At 45.8% G+C, this 22,957-nt stretch overlaps 1 protein-coding gene across 8 annotated transcripts in view; it reads left to right on the top strand.

The window, feature by feature from the left end:
* The first annotated feature begins 11,553 nt into the window (after nucleotides 1-11,553).
* Nucleotides 11,554-22,957, top strand: part of BCLAF3 (BCLAF1 and THRAP3 family member 3) — a 121,866-nt gene continuing 110,462 nt past the window's right edge. For 4 of the 8 annotated variants that reach the window (XR_012898455.1, XM_075913554.1, XM_075913572.1 and 1 more), the window contains exon 1: nucleotides 11,555-11,832. The gene's annotated coding sequence lies outside the window, so the exon portion shown is untranslated. Of the gene's footprint in view, nucleotides 11,833-22,382; nucleotides 22,512-22,957 lie in introns of all 8 variants that reach the window. The other 4 variants (XR_012898454.1, XM_075913528.1, XM_075913540.1 and 1 more) reach the window with 3 other exon arrangements.

The raw sequence follows: 22,957 nt of genomic DNA on the forward strand, positions 1-22,957 counted from the left end.
CTTGTTTCCTAGCTTTTTTTCCCCCCTTGTAAAATAATCATGGCAAAAAAGGTACCGAAAAAAAAGTGCAATTTGGTGATTTTTCTTAGCAAGGCTTAATAATGAACAAAGAGAGTTTCCTTATCCTCTCAAAATACTTAATTTTTTACCTTAGTTGTCATTCTAATGTGGTGATTTGCTTCTGCTAGCCTGTTCTATTCTCTTATTAGATTTCTCTCAGGTACCTGAACTGTGAATTATCCACATTGCAAAGCAACCTGCAATATAAATGTTAAACTGCTCCTTAGACTGAAGACAAATATCTCATTTTAGAAAGAGGTCTGCTTGTGCAATAAAATGCTAACTTTAATTCACTAAACTCTTGGGGAGGAGTAGTCAAGAAAAATTTTGTTTTAAATGTAAAGTAAAATAAAACAAAATAATTTAAATACAAAAAAAATAAAATATGTAAGTCTGATACATTTTAAACTGTACTGACACTGGGGTACACTAGTTATATATGTATACTCTGATACTGGCACAGATATATTTTAGAGTGAACTGTCACCCAGGATAACTCTTTCCATCCCATACATATTTGGGTTTCATCCCATACTTATTTGGGTTCTGTGGTACACTGGGTCTTTAGATTTCTCCATACAATTGCACTGTAAGGTGTTAGGAGGTGAAACAACTAGGTGTACATATAAATAACAGCAGATCCTTTTATTGACTTCCAGAGGTATTTTCAGTGGGTTTTGGCTGACTGACTGAGGTTATTGCTCTTGTAGAAAAAAGAACATGTTGGGTGGAGGGGTTTAATTAATATTTTTACTCTTTATACTAGTATATATATTTGCTGCTGTGGTTCAGAATTATGGAATGTACTTTATTTATTTAGGGCAATACTCCTGGAACTACAGTCTGTGCACCACAGGTGATCCTCCAAGTTCATTCTTGAGATCTACAGAATTAAACCATTTGAGAACCAAGCAGTAGAAAAGGGGGAAGGGTAGTTGATAAAAGTGATGTTTGGTATGAAGCAATCCACAGAATGGAATTGTTGGAGATTCACAGGAATAAGCCTTTTTCATTATGTTAGATGAAATCCTATATTATTACATTGGTAAGAAGCTACAGAGAAGTATTTACAATACTTGGCTATCGCAAAATTACTATAATCTGGGTATACAACTGATTGAAAGATGGTACTCAGTAGTTGTCAGTGGTTCACTGTCAATTTGAGAGAGTATAGCTAGTGAGGTCCCACAGGGGTCAATCCTAGATAATACTTAATATTTTCATTATTAAGATGAATAACGAAGTGGAGGGTGTGGTTACACAATTTGCAGATGACACCATGCTGGGAGCAGTTGCAAGCTCTTGCAAGGTTAAAATTCAAAATGACTTTGATGAAGTGGAGAACTGGTCTGAATTCAGCAGGAATAGAGTTCAATAAAGACACATGTTAAGTACTTCACTTGGGAAGGACAAATCAAATGTATAACTACAAAAGGAGAATAGCTGACTAGGTGTTAGTGTTGCTGAAGAAGATCCGATGGTTATAATGGATCACATGTTAAATATGATTCGTCAATGTGATACAATTCATCTTCATTAATACAAGGTATGTCTACAGTGCGGAGTTTTTTTGGAAAAACGGCATGTGTGGACGGGGGAGAAGGGAGTTCTTTCAAAAGAAGAGGAAAGAGGAAAAAGCACAGGTGGCCTGGTGCCACTCCATCCATAGTAATCACAGCTTAAATGTGAGAGAGCATCCATTCAGTGTGGATGCTACCAGTCAAAAAAGCAGATAGATTTTTTTTGATGCGCTTTTGTTACGTAGACGCTCTTTTAGAAGTTTTTTTTTCCGGAAGATTTCCTCTTCTGGAAAAGCTTCTTCTGAAAAAAGCCTGCAGTCTATACATAGCCACACAGTCCTTATGTTATCATCTATAAAAGCTCTTGTACTTGAAAATTAGAGGGTACTACTGGTCACACTAACTTTTATTATTTATTTTATGGGGAAAAGACAATTTAAATTTAGAAGCAGGGAGTGAGGAGGGAAAGGATTTTAAGAGTTTTTTTATCTGAAATAAAAGCTAACAATTTCTCGTCTTGCAGAAGAGTTTTATTACTCGTGTTTTCCATTGTTATCTCATTTTGTGCAGGCTGAAATACTGAAATATGGTGAGATAGTCTTGCTGTATTTCTGATAACTGAAAACCAAGGAAATGGAAAAAATCTGTTTTCCAACCAGAGGCTTGGATGACTGGATCAAAAGGACCTTCTAGATCCCATGATTCACAATTAGCCCTTCCTCCTGAGAAGGAATTAGAAAATCAGAAAGAAAACTAATATCTGGCATGATTTATATATTCCTGAAACTGAGTGTATCTTATTTTAGCAATAAGTCACGTGAGCTGTATATTTCATGCATAATTGTGCTGTCTAAGAAAAATCCTTGCAGTTATTGGTAATTGAGTAATCAGCACTTGACAAGATTGGACCCCCAAAAAGCCAAAGTTGTATAGAAATAGAAGACTTTTCATGGGTGTGAGATAAGATGATAAACTGGAAAATTATTCTCAAACTATTTCCTGTATTTTTCTGAGAACAATAGCCACATATATCTACCAAATACTAGGTATGAGCAATACTTGTTAATCCCATGGAAAGACAGTGCAGGCTAGTGGCTGGCAATGTTAGGGCAATGCAGGCATAATACCATACCTAACTTCTAAAAGTTCCGATGTTCCTTATGTCATCACAACAAGGCTGGTGACAGACTTCACCGAGCCCTGGGCAAGTTGTGTGGGGAGGAAGAGGAAACCCTGCTCTGGGGGTGGGGCAGGGTCTCACAAGGGGTAGGATTTAGGGGCAGCCAGCCATGAGCGCAGCCCAGACTATGCCATGCCTCCCCCCACCAAGCCCTCAGTGCTGCCTGGGGCTCCAGCAGCAATGTAAAGGTCCCAGGGCTCCAGCTGACACTGGCAAAGGGCAAAACTTACTGTGTTCTAAACCTTTTTAACCTAATGTGGCAACATCCCGAAAAATTAGCATCTTTCATAAATATGGGTGAAGTACGAAAATAACTGACCCTCAATTCCCTGAAGAACTTGATTGACCATGGATTTAGAAATGATATCCAGTGTTACATGGGTATAACGCTAGTGACTTCTCTGAGATCACTCCTAATTTATATTGGTGTGAGTTGAAAATCAAGACTAGAGTTTTCACTTCTACATTACCAGCCCCAATATAGTCAGCCCTCAAGACTAACAATTCTCATGGCTGTCTTGTGAAATCAGGATGCTCTCTAGTTGAGGGCAAGTTATAGCACAGCTGGCAGAGACCAAAAATTGAATGGGCACAGAGACCGAACAATCCTCTCACCTCTAGAGATGGTGCATGCAGCTCAGAATTGATATGGCCAATATGGAGATGTTCGTTCTGCTGTGCTATTTTCTCTCTGTTAATAAGTGGAGGACTTCTGGGGCATCACAAAGCACTAAAGATTCCCACACAATTTAGGAAATAAGTAATATCTTATTTGCCTCTTTCTTCTTCCATTAATTAAAGCTCTAATTTTTTTTTACTAACTGTAATCCTGGTGATATTATCCAGGACTCTGATTTTTTTTCTCTTACTCAGTGTCCTAGATCTCTAAGGGTACGTCTAGACTACTGCGTTTTGTTGACAGAAGTTTTGTCGACAGATACTCTCGACAAAACTTCTGTCGACAAAGAGCGTCCAGACACATTGAGTTCTGTCGACAAAGCAAGCTGCTTTGTCGACAGAACTCCGTAGTCTGGACGCAGTGTTACAGGCAATAACACCTTCTGTCGACAGAAGGTGTTATGCCTCGTAAAATGAGGTATACCAGCGTCGACAAAACTGCTGAGTTCTGTCGACGTTATGTCGACAGAACTCAGCGGTAGTGTAGACGCTGGTATAGTTTTGTCGTCAAAAGTCCACTTTTGTCGACAAAACTAGGTAGTCTAGACACACCCTAAGGCTATGTCTACACTGGGAGGGTTTGGCAACAAAAGTGCTGTCCACATGTAAAAGTCACCAAAAGTGAAAACCAGTCAGACTAGTTTTTCTGCCTCCCATTGTTGAAATTTCATGGCCATACTGCTAGCACCCGGTGAGAGAGAGAGCAATGTGGGTAAGCATTCCACAGTGCAGTGTTGTGGGAAGGCAAAGCTGATCCCTGGGCTTCTTGGGGTTCCCTTGTAGTTCTGTGAGCGCTCTGTGCTAAGGAATGTCAAAGCAGCTCTATAGTCTCTCTAGCCCTTTCCCTGAACCAGCAGTCTGCCTGCTGTTGCATTCCTAGTTCAGGGCAGAACAGAAGCAATTCAATGATTTGTTTGTTTGTTCTTCAAATGGAGCAGTACATTCAGCTGTCAGATACTTCCTGGAGCTTTGAAAGGGGAGGAGGGTGCATGCCCAATGCCGGCCCATTATAGGGGGCGCCGCATGGGGCTGCCGCACATGTGCCCAGGGTCTGGGGGTGCCGCACGTCCAGGGGCGGGGCCACGCATGCACTGCACTCCCGGGGGCGGTGCTGCACTCCCGAGGCCTGGGGCACACGAATGGCTCGGGCTGGCCCTGTGAATGTCTACAGGACAGCAGAGATCACAAAACAGTGAGCAAGACCATCAGGGCAGGCATTATGGGATATTGGTGGAAATCAGTTCTCTCGACAAAATGAACAACAGACATTGGATCTTTGTTGACATTAAAGGGAGGAGAAAAGACAATAAGTCTCTCGCAGGGCTGGAAGTTTTTTGTTGCCAAAAGGCAGTTTTTGGTGATAAAACATGGCAGTGTATGCAAGGCCTTAGTCCAGGGGTATAAGAGATGGATAGCGGGCTGGATGCAGCTCGCTACCGTATCACTAGTACCCTTACTACTGAGCAGCTCATGCTGCTTTAAACTGCTGACTGCTAATTGATCTGGATGCTGGGGAGGGACAAGGAGGCTTCCTTCATGTGCTGTCCCTGCCCCCTAGTAAAAACCCTTCTGCTCCCATTGGCCAGTTTCTGGACAATAGGAGCTGAGAAATTTTGCAGGAGGCAGGGGTAGCGAGCAAACCCCTCTGCTCCACATGGAGCAGCCTGCCCATATGACAGGCATGGAGCTTGTCTCAGGTTCCTGCAGTGCTGTTAGCTGAAAACTGCTTAGGTAAGTGCCTCCCAAACACACCTTGCCTCTGGCACCCTACCTCCTCTCTTCCCCCAACTTCCTGTCCCAGGTCACCATCCAAAACCCTCTGTATCCCCTCTCCCTACCTCCTCCAGATTACAATTTTCTCCCAGACTCTGCATCCAGGCCAGAATCCTCTCTTGCACCCATCCCTTCCCTGATCCAGCACTCAATTCCCCTGCCCCAGGTCACCATCCAAACCCTCTGTATCCCCTTTCCTCCCTTCTCCCAGGACACAACTCCCTCCCAGACTCTGCTCCCCCCGCACTTCTTCCCCAGGCCAGAATCCTCTCCTGCACTCATACCCCCTCCTGGACCCTGCACCCAAAGCCCCTACCCCCAGATCATAACCCCCTCCTTACCCAAACTCCCTTTCAGACCCCACGCCCCCTTCTGCACCCCAGTCCTATATCCCAACTAAGCTCCCTTCTACACCCCATTCACCGTCCCAGACCCCTCCATAGAAGTGTAGCCCTTGACAACTTACCAAAATCTTAGCATGGCCCCCCCCCATTAAAATTATTGTTCATTTTGCCTTAGTCTGTCTATTCCCATCTCCTAGATACATCATTATATCACTTCCATTTAATTATCTGTATTATGATAACAGTAGCTCCAGTGAAAATCAGGACTCTGTTATGTGCTAGTTGCTATACTAACATGTAAGATCTTGCCTTGAGGGTGTTTATAATTTATTGCAAAATAAGATACAGCAAATGGCTTTAACAAACAGTGGGAAGAAATGGGTGAGGATAAGGGCAACAGTGTCACTAAGGAGGTTCACAGACTGAACACTTAATATTGAATCATGAACATTAAAAATCACATATAAATATCAGTAATCCCTTCAAATCATCTACCTATTGAAATCCAAAATCATGCCTTCATTTTCTCATGCCATCAACTTATTGCAACTTTTCAGTGTAGCCTGTGCAAATTCTAGTTCTGCCTGCTCACATATGCAAAAGACTTCAGCCCATACTTAAACAATTTCACTAGTGTCTTACTGACTACTTATTCAAAATTATTTGTTCAAAAATGTTTGTTAATGCTTTGGTGATCAAGTTTATATTACATACCTATTTCTACACTAAATACCTTCACTAGTTTAATTATTTTAGCTTTAAACTACATTGTACAATTTGTACACCAGTAAGTCACCACAGTCAATACAGCTGGAGGCAATAGATTTGTTTTGTGTTGCTACAGGGAAGTTATGATGATCTTATAAATATCTAGGCACCATTATGTCTCAGAAAAGGAGGTTGGAATCCTATATTTTATTTTACCAACCAGGATAATTAGATGAGTTGTTAGGTTCAGAGTAAGACTCTATTTAAAGAATAATTTGCTGATGCATTACTCAGCTCACTTAGCTCTCTTAACCTTCAGGTTTAATTATTAAATCCCATTTCTTTTTTCCATATGTATAAGTCACTCAATATCAAAAGGTCCTTTTTAATAAGGAGGATCCCAATTAACTAAGGAAATGTTGGCTACTCTTTGGAGCACAGAATCGGGAGATCACAGATATGCAAACTGATCATTGCATTAATTGCTTATCTTTTTTTCTGGTTTAAGTCCTCACTAATCTGGGTGAGATATAACTCACCTGACATCAGTGTAGATATAGCAAGTGAGCTCTGATTTCAGTTTCAGGCCTAAGTTTCTGGAAATTAGGCAACATAGCTGACTTATGTCATCTTTGTGAATGATGCTTAGTTAATTTGTTTCTACTGCATTATATAAATACTAAATATTACTATAGATTTTTTTAAATAAATGCTTTCTGTACCAGAGGTGTAGCATGGGTGTTATGCGCTCGGGGCAAAAGCAAAATTTGTGACCCCCTCCTCCCCCTGCTGCTGCCACTGTGTGGCAGGGCCCTGAACCTGGCACACAGCTGAGTCTCACCCTGGGAGGGAAGGGAAGGGGGGCAGAGCTTGTACCGCATCTTCTCCTACCTCCTCCAGTTTGGGGCCAGGCCCCCACATGCACTAACCTGCCGGCAGAGATGGAAGAGGGTGGGGCTGAGGGTGGAGAGGAAGCTCCCGCTGGTAACAGTGGGCGGAGGAGGAGCAGGCTAGCCGAGGGATGACAGGGAGAGCAGAGGGGCACTAAATTAGCCGCCCTCCCACCCCCCCGCTCCACTCCTGTTCTGTATGTAGGTATACAGCGCTCTTATTTATTAAAGAAAAACAAAACTTGTGGTTTATTCAGTCAAAGAATTTATGTATAAAAAGGAGAAAAATACCTGGATCTCCTAAGAGGGGCATGTGTGAAGGGGAAACGAAGTTCAGGCTTTTATTGAGAGGAGTTAAAATAATTGTTGTTACAAAAGCATATTTAAACTGGGTTAAAAAATGGTAAAGCACATTTCTCTTGAAGTTTGCCTTCTCCACTTCTATTATTGTTTCTTTGACAGCTCTCTTAGGCTATGTCTCCATTACCCGGTTATTTTGAAATAACTCCTGAAATAACTATTTTGAAATAAGCTTATTCCTCTTTGCAAGCAGGAGTTACTATTTTGAAATAACAAGCCTATTATTTTGAAATAACACGCTTGGTAGTGTGGTACTCGCCTTGTTTTTTTGAAATACAGTAATTCCTCGCTTAACACATGCCTGATTAACACGTTTTTGCGATAGCATGATTTTTTGGGGGGGAACATTTTTCGAACAACATGACCCTCCTTGCAATAACACGATTTCTCCGACAGGCCAGCTGGTCACTGGCAGCTGGGTGGGGCTTCCCATGCCTCCTTGCAAAGTGGCTGAGGTTTGCTGCTTGCCGGGCTGTTCCCCGGCGACCCCTGCTCACTGGATGCAAGGAGGCAGAGGAAGCCCCGCGCACCTGCCAGTGACCGGCCAGCTGGGGAAACCCAGCCACCGGTTGCAAGCAGGGGGTGAAGGAGAGGGAGTGAGGCATCTGGCTAGAGGGGGTTGCCGGGGAATGGTGCGGCGAGTAGCGAACCTCAGCTGCTTTGCATGGAGGCAGGGGAAGCCCTGCCCAGCTGCTGGGCGACCAGCCACCTGGGGAAACTCAGCTGCTGGCTGCAAGCCACCTCCCCTCCCCTTCCCCAAAGCCAAACACCTCCCCTCCCTGCTATAACCCAGTCCCCTTTCTCCCCCAACCTTATGTCCTGGTCCCAGCTGCTAACAAATGCAGGCTGGAGCCGCGAGTGCAAATGCAACCCCCACCTTTTCCATTATTTTCAGTGGGAAAATTGATCCCGCATAACACGTTTTCACTTAGCACAATCATTTTCTGAAACTTATCTACCATGTTAAATGAGGAATTATTGTAAGTGCCCTTACACTTCCTCCTGTTTCAGACTCTCTCTAGAACAGGGGTCGGCCACATCCAGCAAGTGCAATGAATGGGCTCCTCCTCATTTTTCCTCCCCTCTCCCACGACGGTGAGCCTGTGCTGGTGATCCAGCATCGCAACCCCCCTCAAGATTGTAGCTACTGCCGGCTTCATGCAGGAGAGGGGGGAGCGCATTCCTTGTGTGTGCCCCACAAGTGAGACTGTGCTCGGGGATGGGAAGAGGAAGAGTCTAGACGCATTTGCGTGCCGCCACAAGGTGCGTAACACTTTGTTACGTGTGCTTCCTCTCCATTTGCAGAAGCGGAAATTATGTAAATCAGCTGAGCTGCCCCTTGCAGCAATTTGGCCCTGTCCCTTTCCCCAACTGGGGAAGCGACTTCACTGCACATTCCTGACTCGGTCACAGCGCCCAGGATAGGAGCCACTTGCAGCCAGTGGGGAGAGCGAGGAGGGCACTGAAGGCCAAAGTTTGGCAGCTCAGGCTGGCCTGGGAAGCCCCAAGGCTCCACACTGGATCCACACGGGGCCGGACTAAGGGGCAGAGGTGGGCTAGCCAGGCAGCTGCCCAAGGCTCCAACCTACGGGGGGCGCCTGACTCCCGGTGGGCTGCAGCGGCCGCCTGGGGTGGGGGCCGTGTTAACCTCCAAAGCACCGGCCAGCAGCGCTCTTCCCCCCACGGCTGCAGGGCCCTGTACGGCCAGGCGCAGCCCGCCCCAGGTGGCCCCAGGCTGCGCGCCATTGGCAGTGGCTGGGCCAAGTGAGCAGCGCATGCGCCGTGTGTCCACCCACACGCCCCGGGGGTGGGCCTGTGCATACGTTGTGCACCTGGAGGCGGGCCTGTGCGTCCCGGGGGCGGGCCTGCACATGCACCATGCGCCCGGAGGCAGGGCTGTGCGCCCCAGGGGTGGCGCCGCATGCCTCGGGCGCAGAAATGGCTCGGGCCGGCCCTGCCTCTGCACAGGAAAAGCCAGAGAAGAGCCCTGGGCAGGAGACCAAGCGGGTCATGTTGTGAAGAGCCCTTCCCCCACTTCCAGTAGAGTGGCAGGGCCCAGGGCAGGACAGTTAAATCTTGGCACATCACTTTGGAAAGGTTGCCGAGCCCTGCTCTAGACTAGAGGATGTCTTGTAGCACTCTTTCTCCTCTAAAACATCTCATGCACTAGGGCTGAGTCACAGTCAAAATGAAGCTCTGCTTTGGGCTGTTAAACTGCACACAATTAACTGATGAGCCTGGTATCACCAGTTAACCTGCAGGGTTACATGCAGTGGGGGCAGGTGAGAGCTTGTGCAGGCAGGGACCCAATTCTGGAAACACTTTTGCACATGCTTAATATTAACTACATATATAACAGGTTGCAGAATTAAAACCTGCACTGCTAGAGAAGGATTCAGAAGTAAAGATGATGTTGCTGTTATTTCAGGCTATGTAATATAAAAATGTATCTACAGAGTATTTTCTGTAGTCAGTCTGAAGAAATTTAAAATGTGATGGGATACTCTATCTGCCCATTTTTAAGTTTCAGATTGTTGTAAGACACGCTATTGGTCTGAATATCTGCATTTTATAAGGCCATTGTTTTTTCATGGTAAATATGTGATTAATGAATAATAGAAAAAATAAGATGTTTTCTTATTTTACCTGGTCCACCTTCTATTTCTTGATTATGAAGATATTCCTCTTTATACAGTCACAGTTCTATATGGTCTAAAAGTGTAGTAAACGTTAAATGTTTATAAGTAAGTTGAGCCTGTTGGCACTTAAGATTTTTACACAGATGCACTTTTATTTGAAAAGATATATGGATTAATATGGTTTCTGTGGGAGAGTTATTGTCCCAGTGCAGGGGACTTCCCACAGGGGAATTGGAGTGGATGAGCTAATGCCCTTCCAGATGGGGGTATTGTTGCCCAAGCACTACGTGGGGGAAAGCATCAGATGAAAAGGCTGTGGAAGCAGGGAAAAAGGGGATTTGTGTGCAGCCATCTCAGGTTTGTTAGCAATAGAGCAAAAGACAGGCCTATCCAGCCATGTGAGGGTGGTAAGAGAGACTTTCTTCGCCTGGCTTCGGGAGATAAGGATGGAATGCTGACTCCAGTGGGGACCTTGAGCTAAGGTTGCTTCTGGAGAGAGTATTGTATAAACAAAGAGATAACCGTTAGCCGTTGATGTATGTAACAGGAGAGTATATATACTTGTATTTTACTGATTATATTTTGAAAATCTGTCCAAGGAAGGGGGCCACCCCCCCCCCATCTGACCGCAGTCTTCCTTGGCAAATGCTCGAAATAAACTGCCTCTGACTTGTTGCTTACATATGTAGAGTGAGGACTTGTTTTCTTCCACAAGGCATCACCCAAGGCATAGTCTTAGAGGACAATGTACTGAAGACCCATGTAGCAGCCCTGAAGAGCTGGGCCAGATTTTAAAAGATATTTAGGTAACAAATGGGCTTTTTAAAAGCTAGGAGCTGCTTTCCCCCTTTCAAAATCTGATGAATTTGGTGAATATTTCGGAACTAAATTCTATCCCAAAGTGGCAACATGTGAAATCGCACGGTGCTGGCCAGAGGTGCCAATCCCCCCCCCCCCCCCCCCGACCAAAAAAAGCCCACCACTTGACAAAGGCCAGCACCCTTTCAAAGGAAGCTGAAGAAATGTTGACACCAACCCAAGCCAGCGTTAGAGTCACATAATCCTACAGAATAAACCTGTGTGGTACAAAATGAAAAAAGAACACAACGGTGCAAGAGAAAGGAGACGCGCTCCAGGGCGAAGGCTGCGCGGCGCTGCTGGAGCTATTCCACCCAGCAGCAGTGCCAGGGATTACGGGCTAGTACAGGGCCAGTGCCGCCCATTTGCACAAGGGGGAGGCAGGGAACTGGTGAAGGCTCCCCCCCCCCCAATACCCTGCCGCGAGGTGCCGCGCGGGAGGAGAAAGGCAGAGGGCGGGACAGGCGCGGGAGCAGCCGCTCGCACCAATGGGGGAATCGCGTCTGGCCCTGACGCGGCGGGGAAGGGGGCGGGGCTCCGGGCGCCTTGAGCAGCGCAGCACGTGCTGGGGGGGAGGCAGGGACGCGCCCCCTGGCGCTGGCGCGCAGCACGCGAGCCGCGGGAGCGGTGTTGTCCTGGGCCCCGCCCCCCTGCACAGACTCCGCGCGGGCACTGTCCGGGCAGCGGCTTCGCGGGAGGCCCCGAGCCTGCTCCGTCCCCGGGCGCATGCGCCGCGCCAGCCCCGCAGCGGCAGCGCGGTCCGGGCAGTGGCTTGTCGCGTGACGCTGGCCCGGCTCGCGGCGCGGGAGGCGGCGGCGCGAGGTGAGTGTCCCCGCGGGCGGGGGGTGTCCGCGGGGGGGGGGGCACCTGCTGCGGCCGGGCCCGGGGCGAGCTCGCGCCTAGGCCCGGGGGCGGCGCCGCGCTGGGGCTCGGGAAGCGCCGCGGGGACGGGGGGAGACGCGGGGCCTGCCCGGCCGCCTGCAGCCCGGGGGCCAGCTCCTGAGCGCAGCCTCCCCTGGGCCGCTCCAGCGGGCAGTGCTGGGCCCAACACCAGCCCCACCCCCCTCCCTGTGCGGGCCTGTGCCAAGCTCGCCGCGACCCCGGCTGCCTGGTCAACGCCCCTTCCCCACCCCGCTGCCAGCCTGGCGTCAGGTCACGTCCCGGGCCGGCTCTTCCCGCTTGGTTTGCATGGGAAGACCTTGTCCACTCGTCACCTGGCAAGAACAAATAAAACCTTGATTGGTCTGGAAAACGGCTTGAGATTGAAATACCAATCCAGCCCCCCCCAGCAAACCGCGTCTTAACACCCCCCCCCCCCACTCCCCATCTTACACAGTGTCCCATAGACCTGGACTGAAAGGAGTTGTAGGCTCTGCAAAAGATCCAGACAGACTTGGGCTGTGCTAATCTTTTAGACTGGGGAAGCTCATCCCTGTGGTGATAGGTTCAAACCCTCTAAAATAGATGAAACAAAAGACAGGACAATGTAGCACTTTAAAGACTAACAAGATGGTTTATCAGGTGATGAGCTTTCGTGGGCCAGACCCACTTCCTCAGATCAAATAGTGGAAGAAAATAGTTACAACCATATATACCAAAGGATACAATTTTAAAAAAATGAACACGTATGAAAAGGACGAATCACATGTGATATGTGACTTGTCCTTTTCATACGTGTTCATTTTTTTAAATTGTATGCTTTGGTATATATGGTTGTGACTATTTTCTTCCACTATTTGATCTGAGGAAGTGGGTCTGGCCCACGAAAGCTCATCACCTGATAAACCATCTTGTTAGTCTTTAAAGTGCTACATTGTCCTGCATTTTTCAGCTACACCAGACTAACACAGCTACATTTCTATCACTATTCTAAAATAGATGGTCTCTTGTAATGATGGTGGATATGCATATGATCTGATTTGTCCAGGTTTGTTAGGGTCAAGGCAAGTTTGGGACAAGAATTATCATGAGGGTGTTACATCATGGGTATGGTCCATTTTGGTCAATTTTATGGTCACAGGATTTTTCAAATTGTAAATTGCATGATTTCAACTACTTGAAATTTGATTCTGAAATTTCACAGTGTTGTAATTGTAGGGGGTCCTGAACCAAAAAGGAGTTGTGGTAGGGTCACAAGGTTATTGTAAGGATGTTGCTATACTTCTATCCTTACTTTTGTGCTGTTTCTGGTGGTGGTGCTGCCTTCACAGAGGAGTAGCTGGAGAGTGGTGGCTGCTGGCTGAGAGCCAGCTTTGAGGGCAGATTCTCCACCAGTAGCAGCACAGAATTAAGGATGGCATGATATGGTATTGCCTCTCTTCTGTGCTGCTGCCTCCACAGCTGGGCCCTCAATAGTTGCCACTCTCCAGCCACCCAGCTCTGAAGGAAGTACAGGTATCAATACTGGGCCTTCCCTAAAATAACCTTCTCCCATACACCACTCCTCCCCTTTTGGGTCAGAACTCCCAATTTAAGAAATCCAAGTCTCTCCTATGAAATCTGTGTAATATAAGGTAGGGTATAAGATAAAAGCACACACAGACCTGATTTCATGCGGGAAGACTAGATTTCACAGTCCGCGATGTGTTTTTCATGGCCGTGAATTTGGTAGGACCCTAATGATGAGGCTAGTCAATAGTTCTCAATGATTCCATTACATTAATTTTTTTCTATAAATTCTGTGTAGGTGATGCAGCAGAAATGAGTTATTGTTTTTATTTTGTTCTGAACTGAACATATGTGAAGATGTTTCCTATCCCAAGAACTGTAGGATTTTTCAGTACACAACCTTGCACAGATTAACTGAAGTTGTGTATTTCTATTAATTTCATTTACTGGGTGCAAGTTTTGTATATAGGAACTGTTATTTTGGTTTCAGTGTTTTCTTTCTGTTTAGTGTATTCTTACAGAATTAAATGAAAACAACATAAAGACATTTAGCACCAGTTTAAACTGAAAGTAAATGTACAATAAATATACATGTAGTTGAGGTGGTACAAGCTTTTGTGGAGACAAGCCCTTAATACCTAAGGACTTGTCTAGTTAGAGCTATGCAATTTTATAGAAACTTTTTTTGCCTAGTTATGACTAAGGTGTAATACTTCTAAAAGCACCAAAATGAGGTAGGAGGCAAAGTACCATTTCCAAAAGTGACTTAGTGTCTACATAAATTATGTCAAAATACAGCCATCCCAGTTATTAACTTCCTTGTGTATGTATACACAGCTTATTTTGATTGTATTGTCAGTTCGGGGTATTATGAAAATCATTGAGAAAATAGGGTATTTGCTCCCTTGTCACATCAGAACTCTTACAAATTTTACTCAAGTCCTAAAAAGATAGAGAAGTGAGACTTGAAGTGAGGGAGACCTAGAGGAAGACGTTCCTATCATATTATGAATTATGAAGTTCCTATCATAATTATTTTATTTATCTCTTACCTTTGTAAGTCTCTATTCTTTCTTGAGTCTTGTGGGAGGGGGTTGAAAAGTGCCCTGGAAATGGAAGACTATTCCATAGAGCCTAGCGCAAGGTGAATACAGACTGATTTTTTTAAACATTTAAATATGATTTTTAATTTTTTTTATTATCAATAAAATGCAAACATTTCTCATTTAAAAATAAGTTACAATTACATGTCACCATACACATGCTACACATACACTTAGTCTCATAAAAATGAATTAATGGCTCTGGTCTGTCCAGGCTGATTATTAGCTCTTGCTTCTTGCAAACTCTGGACTTTCAGTTTTTCCTCAGAAGACTAAAAAGTAATGCGCAGAGAAAGATACAGACTGGTTAGGTTTGTTTTTGTTCTTTGCTTATGTGGCGGTGGACCTTAGCCAAGCATGGCAGAGGAGTTAACTAATACATTATCTTAAAGACAGAGCGACTATATAAAGGAAAGGAAAGGTTGGAGGCAGCATAAAAAGGAACAGTGGAATGGACTGGAAAGAAAAATGGAAGAAGTCATTCAGTGCTTGCTGTGCGTATGCACACACACTCTTTCCTGTATTCCAATACACTTTTGCAACAGAAGAACTGGCCTGACTGCTGGGCCTAAGAGAGAACCTATCTGGGAATATTTTGAATAAATTCATTCCCTTGGTAAAAAAGGAAAATGTGTCAAGTGTAAGTGGTGCAAGAAGGTGCCGGTCCTACTTGCAAGAATGAAACATCATAAGGAAAACTACTTATTGGGAGAAAATAAAGTAGATGTGGGTATGGCTGAGTGAATCAACTGATTAGTAACTTAAATAATTCACTTTTGTAATATAACTTTCTTGAAGACTCTCTCTTCAAGGATGTAGATGACGTGATGATGTCACTCTGTGGTCAAGTGAGGGACAGAGCTTTTCCAAGGGAATGCCATCTTTTACTTGTTTTCTCAAAAAAACAGAAGTGTCACTGAGTTCAGTGGGGCTCACTCCAAAATTAAGTGCATTCTAAGCACAGTCTCTTTTTTTTCCTAACTTTACTTAAATCAATTTTTTTGGTGTTTTAAATTGTGATGAAAATCAATGATTTAAATCACTTTGATTTAAATCAATCCACCCTGGCCCTGCGCATATACAAAATTGGTATCCATGTCCGCAGAAACGATCTCTGGATGCCCATGGATATGAAGTGGATATCTGCAAACTTGCAGGGTTATAGATACACTCGTAGCTGCAAAAATAAGCAACGGGTATTCACATACAAATCTCCAGATTTGCAGGGCTCTACTGTGCCACGCATAAGGGACAGCATGGAAAAAGGCGCAAAAATGCCAGTTGGAGAAGCATATAAAAGTACAAAACATAAAAACAGCCATACTTGGTCAGGCCAAAGGTCCATCTAACTCAGTGTCCTGTCTGCTGAGAGTGGCCAATGCCATATGCCCCAGAGGGAGTGAACACAAGAGGTAATCATCATGTGATCCCTTTCCATTCATCCAATTCCAGGATACCATTCCTACTCATCCTGAGTAATAGCCATTGATGGCCCTTACCTCCATAAATGTATCTAGCTCTTTTTTTTTTTTGAACCCTGTTAAAGTCCTGATCTTCACAATATCCTCTGGCAAGGCATTCCACAGGTTGACTGTGTGCTGTGTGAAGGAAAATTTCCTTTTGTTTGTTTTAAACCTGCTACCTATTAATTTCATTTGGTGACCCCTAGTTCTTATATTATGGGAACAAGTAAATAACTTTCCTTTATTCATTTTTTCCACACCAATCATTTTATAGACCTCTATCATATCCCGCCTTAGTCTCTAGGGATATTATTTGACTAATTGAATAGTCAATGGGATTTCCATGGGCTATTCGATTATTTGCTAAGGACATCTCCCTCTTTGAACTGAAGCAAGAGCTCTGTTGGGCTCTTGTACATTTCAAAAGGAAACTTTGCAGGGAATGGGGTGGCTCAGCCTTTGAAATGTACAAGAGGTCCAGCTTCAGTCCCCTCTTGTGCCATTTCCTGCTGTGCCTCTACCTCCCTTGCCCCCCGCAGAGGCAGTGAGACAGTGAGAGAGAACTTTTAAACTAGTTCCCCCCCAGAACCAGCTCCTGCTCCGTCCTTCCCTTGCTGCTTCTCTCTAGTAGAGGCAGCGGGAGGGAGGGGGAGTGACTAGTTATATCACTAGTCGTCTGTACGATAAACTTATGCTTATCAGATAGTCGAGTAGTCGCCTATATCCCTAGTCTCCTCTCTTTTAAGCTGAAAAGTTCTAATCTTTTTAATCTCACTTCATATGAGATTCGTTCCAAACCCCTAATCATTTTTGTTGCCCTTCTCTGAACCTTTTCCAATGCCAATATATCTTTTTTGAGATGAGGTGACCACATTTGTACAGAGTATTCAAGGTGTGGGCATATCATGGTTTTATATAGAGACAATAAGATATTATCTGTCTCATTCTGTATCCCTTTTTAAATGATTCCTAAGAAAGGGAATTACTCGAGCCTAGGACATTACTCGATCAAAGGGAATTACTGGAGAGGCTAGGAAATCAGAGGCTGGGGCAGAATTGTGGGGGGCCTACAAGGCATGATTGAGAAGTTGAAATTTGATATACAGTGGTTGCTGAACAACACTTCTGAAGTCTTGAAAGTTCTAATTGGATTTTCTTGAATATTTTAAAAATATTTTCTTTTGAAAGTGGTAGTGTGGGAAGAGATCAGCATTTAGTTTTTGAGACACACCCTTGTAGTCCTGATGAACCAGCTGTCGTTCTTAAGTAGTGTCTGTGCTGTTCTGTGCTCCTCCGGATCTGCCTCCAGCAAAGAGACTCTGATATTATTGCCACTACTTTAGTGCATATGATCAATGGACGTGCATTTCAAGATCTTTATTCTTGGATTATGTCACCACCTTGGTTTAGATTGATTAAAACAGGAACCATATGTTAGCAATTTCAGGGGAAGGCGAAAGAATTCTCCAGGGTGACCTATTTTATAGTATAGTTGGGTAACATAGTTAAAAACATAGAAATATATGGCTGAAAGGGACCTCAAGGTAATCTAGTCGAGCTGCCTGGGCTGAGGCAAGACCAAATAAACGCAGACCGTCTCTGAGAAGTGTTGGTCTAACCTGTTATTAAAAATCTCTATGGACTGGGATTTCATAACTAGCCTTGGAAATCTCTTTCAGTACTTAATTATCATTATAAAGTTTTTCCTTGTATCTAACCTAAATCTCCTTTATTGCTGATTTAGCCAATTACTACTTATCCTACCTTCATTGGGCATGGTTAACAATTGATCACCTTCCTCTTTGATAACCTTTAGCATATTTGAAGACTCTTATAAAGTTCCTCGTTTAATTGTCTGTTTGCAAAATTAAACATGTCCAATTGCTTTAACTTTTCCTCAGAGGTTAGTTTTCAAACCATTTTATCATTTTTTGTTGCTGTCCCCCGAATGCTCCAATTTATTCACCTCTTTCTTAGTGTGGTGCCCAAAACTGCATAGAGTACTCCAGCTAAGACCTCACCAGTGCATTAATTTAACATTGGTTTTTATATTTCTTCTTTATGATGTGTTAGAAGATTTATCTGGTGTTGTGTGGGGTCCATAACTCAATATTTGTTTTTTGGAAAATACAATTAACATGTACATGCTTCATTTAAATCATTGCTCTAGAGTAGGGTTGCAGATGAGGGGTTCAGTATGCAGGCTGCTCCAGGGAGAGAGAACTACCTCTGCCTTTTCTCATGGTAGTGTCTTGGGGCCATGTGAGAAGCATCTCTCCATGGCCCCTGCAGTGCCAGGTTAGGTTGGATAGGAAGTGCAGAAGGACCACCTGTGCCCTGGCAGGGGCAACTCTGGGTTGAGTGCCATGGCTGGGGGTTGGCATGGAGCAGAGGCAGCTTGGGATGGTGCGGTGATGCCTCTGGCCCTAGCACAGAGCTACTATGGCCGGGAAGGAGGGAGGGAAGGGAGAAAAAGGATAAAGCACCCACTTCCATGGCCCCAGCACGGAGCTGCCACAGCTGTAGGGGAGCTCTGTGGTGGGGCTGGTGGGCAGAGGTGGTATTCTGCACACCTATCCATGACCCTCTTTCAACATGTGCTATGTCGATTTTGATTTAGTGATTCTTTCTCTCTTCTGTTTGGTTTTATGAGAAGCAGTCCTATTCGAGGCACATCCTGTTTTCCTGGTACCGCCAAATCCTTGCGTTGCTTTAAGTTATTATAAGAGGAAGCTGTATACCTAATTTTGTGGTCATAGCTATTACTTTTTAGGAGTTCTTGAACAAACACACACAGACAGACTCACTCAAATATATAGTAGATAAATTGGAAGAATTACCTTCTGTGTCTTACATATATATGTTAATGCACCCTGGCATACTTGCCTTTTTCTCAGCCACGTAACATTGCCAACTCCACATACCTTTTTAGCAGTATTACTGTCTGGCCAGTTACTTCCCATTTTGTTGTTGTGCATTTGATTTTTCCTTGACATGCGTAGTAATTTTCACTGGGGATGTAAAATGTTAAACGGTTAACTGGTTACTTGGTAAGCATTAAACATTTCTGCTTTTCACTTGTCATCATTGAATTTCATATTATTAAATTCAGACAAGTTCTCCTGTTTGTCAAAATTGTTTGAATTATGATCCTGTCTGCCTAAATGATAGAAATCCCCTTCCAACTTGATGCAGTCTGAACATTTTATAAGCATACATTCTGCTCCATTATCAGGGTCCTTAATAAAAATACTAAATAGTAACGGTCCCAGGATAGACCCTTGCCAGGACCCCACTAGTTATGCCTTTTGTATGGTAGTGGAACAATTTAAAAACTACTCTGTGAGTATAAAAGTTTCAGAGGGGTAGCCGAGTTGGTCTTTAACAAGAAAAACTTAAAAAACAACAAATAGTTTAGTAGCACTTGAAAGGCTAACAAAACATGTGGATCAGTGGTCCCCAACCTTTAGAGGCTCCCGGGCACCCGGGTGTGGGGTCACTCATGCGCCGGGCGCCCAGGGGCGGGGCAGCGTGTCCTGGGGCATGCTAGGGGCGAGGATGCCCTTGCACCTGGCGCCGGCATGTGCCCCAGGGCCAGGGCCGCCGGTGCGCCTTGTGCCGTGGCCCGCGGCCGCCCGAGCCGCGCGCCTGGGGCTGGCACCGGCGCTGTGCACCCGCATGTGCCCTGAGGCTGGGGCTGCCCGAGCGCCGCGCACCAGGCGCTGGTGCGTGTTGCGCGCCTGGGGCTGGCGCCTCCAATGCGCCGCGCGCCGGGGGCGGGGCCGGCCCAGCCCAGGTTGTCGGCGGGCGCTCACAAATGCCCCGGCGGGCGCCATGGTGCCCACAGGCACCGCGTTGGGGACCACTGATGTAGATGGTATCATGAGCTTTAGTGGGCACAACCACTTCTTCAGATGAAGTGGGCTGTGCCCATGAAAGCTCATGATACCATCTACATGTTTTGTTAGTCTTTAAAGTGCTACTAAACTATTGGTTGTTTTTTCTGTGAGTATAGTCTTTCAACTACTTTTGCATCTACTTCATATTAATTCCCTCTAGAGTATATTTCCCTAGCTAGTCTTTGAAAGAGCCATGTGTGGCTGTCAAAAGTTTCTTACTTAACTCTAAATGTAGTACATTTACTGCTTTCTTGCCCCCTTCACTGGATACAATAGGCCATCTTAAAGAAGAAAATTAGGTTGCTTTGGCATGATTTGTCTTTGGGAAATCCATGCTGCTTATTTCTTTTAACCCTGTTATCTTATAGGTGCTTACATTTAAGGTATCAAAATATTCCTTAACCTGTTTCTTCTCTGTTCAGGCTTGAGTTCCTTCCCTCTTGTTGTTAGTATTAATTGTGTTAAGCATCTAGTCACAATTAACCTTTTCAATCAAGGCTAAAGCAAAATAGATGTTAAACAGCTCATCCACCTTAATCTCCTGTTAGCTATCCTTTTCTATTAGGTAGTGAACTTGCACATTCTTTTGCTTTTTTCTTTCTCCTCATATGCTTGTAGAACAGGTGTTGGCAGCCTCTGTCTCAGGAGTCAAATATGGCTCACTAAAGAGCCAGATATGGCTTTTCTGGAGCCCCAACTCAGCCACTGCTAGCTTCCCCCACAGCAGGGAACTAGCACTGGTGATACAGCCCCCTGCATGATTCAAATGCCGATGCTAACTTCCTGAGGGGATGGAGGAGAAAGCTCCGAGCCTCCCTACCGGATCCAGCATGCAGAGAACAAGCAGAGTGAAAAATGGCTCTGTGTGTTGCCCTTTCCCCCCCCCCCCCCGGCATGTGGGAAACAAGTGGAACCAAAAATGGTTCCAAGCACGCTGCCATTTTTCTTCCCCTGGGACACGCTTCCTGGAGGCTTTCCCTGTGAAACCTTCCTGGAGGCTTCCTTCCAGCGAATGGGAGCAGTGGGAGGCTGTGTTACATGGTGCCTGCGATGCAGCGTGAAAACAAGTGCATCTCTCCCCCCGCCCCCCCCCCCCCCCATGCCCAAACCCTGCACTCCCACCTCTCACTTGGCCACCTGGTCCCCTGCCAGACACTCTGCCTCCAGCTCGCTCCTACCCAGACAGCCTGCACCCGGCCTCATACCTTGCCCCCTCCCTTGCTTCCTGCCCCCTCCGTTTCCCCCTGCTTCTGCACCCTATCTGCCATCCAGATCTCGCACCCTCACCCCCTCCTACACTCCACCTTCCGCCCAGATCCTGCACCCCCATCCCTATCTCGCTCACTGGCAGCCCTGTCCTGCACACTTAACCCCTCATTTTTGGTCCCATCTCAGAGCCTAGGCAGTCCCACAAAATCTACTAACCTTGGAACTCCAGAAGAGTAAAAATCTGTCCTGAGGCCTTGAACTTCAATCCACCCTGGCCCTCCACCCACCATGAGACTGGAGCACCAGGGGCGTGAGGTGTTTCAGCTGGGGGGCCAGTCACATCAGTGAGGGTTGGGGGTTTTTAGAGGGGTATTTTTTGCTTCTTGCTTGTATGTCCCTGACTGATTTTTCTGTGGGTCACTTGTTCCCGTTCCCAAATAGGTTCCTCACCTCTGCCATAAAGAAAGACAATGTTGAAACCTTTTGTGTTGGACATATTTTCTTTATTTAAAAATGAAGCCTAGCCAACAAGCCCCCAATCTGGTCCCAGCTCCCATCTGGCTGCAGCATCATAACACTCTAGCACCCCCCACTCCTCTACACACCAACCCTTAGTCCATCATACACCTGAACCCGCTGCCCTGAACCCCTCATACCTCGTGTGACGGTGCATTGGGGACCCCCCCGATCCTGCACCCCCATAGCAGCCAGAACAGGCTCCGCCAGCCAGTAGAATAGAGAGGGTTTATTGCTTCACCAGGATACAGCACAGCATAAATGTGATGTGGCTACAGGAGTCAGGGCCAGGATGCCTGAGACCCCTTGGGTTAGGGGGTCCATCTCCCCCTCAGCAGTCAGCTTAGTCTGTTCCCTTCATGTTTCCCAGCCAGGAACTGCCTTGCTCTCAGACCCTACCCCCCCAGCCAGGTGTTCATCTCTGCATTCCTTCCTTTGTCTCCCCCCCTGGGAAGAGCAGTGTTATCTGCTCATGCTGCAACTAGATGTCTGGGCCAATACACATGTGGGTGATTCAGTGGGAATCACACATCACAGAGCAGGGGAACCCTGGGTTACAGAGCAGACAGCACCCCCACTACGTCACACCCCCACATCCCCAAGCTCCTGCCCTGCACCCGCACACACTCCAACCCCCTGCCCTGAGCCCATCCTACCCCCACATTCCCTAACTCCTTCATCCCCAGTCCCCTTCCATAACACTCTTGCGCCCCCTCCACAGCAAGCTTGTGCTCTGAATCCATCCTACACCTAAATACACCCCAACCCAGACTCCTGTACCCCCACATCCCCAGCTCCTGGCCATAAGTTTGATAGAAGACAGCCTGAATGTGCATATGAAGTTGGATTTGACCAGTTATGATGTAAACTTCAAAGAAATGTATGAAAAGATGCAACAGCAGAAGTCCCATTAAATAAAGTCTGTGAGTACAAAGTTTCATTTATGCTATTATTAATCATTGTCATTTATCAATAATATTAAATTGTATTTTTTCAGTCATGCAAAGAAAGTCATGGACATTCTTATACAGCTCTTTGTTGACCACTTGTTCTGAATTTTGATGTATAGAAGAGTCCTGATTATCCGACCTAAACGGAAGCGACATGTGGTCGGATTACCGAAAATATCGGATAATAGGTTGCACAGGGAGGGAGGGATAGCTGCCGGCGCCGCTTGGTCCCCATCCCTGCCTGGCCCCTTCCCTCCCTCCAGCTCCCGGGTGCGGTGCCATTCTCCTGACTCACTCTTGGGAGCTGCAGGAAGAGAAGGGGCCAGGCAGGGATGGGGACCAAGCTGCGCTGGCAGGAGGCTCCAACTTGCGGGAGGCTGCTGGAGCCTTTTCAGCTGGGGAGGCTGCATGCAGCATAG

The sequence above is a fragment of the Pelodiscus sinensis genome, chromosome 1 (assembly GCF_049634645.1).
Source record: "Pelodiscus sinensis isolate JC-2024 chromosome 1, ASM4963464v1, whole genome shotgun sequence".
In the NCBI taxonomy this organism is placed as follows: domain Eukaryota; kingdom Metazoa; phylum Chordata; order Testudines; family Trionychidae; genus Pelodiscus; species Pelodiscus sinensis.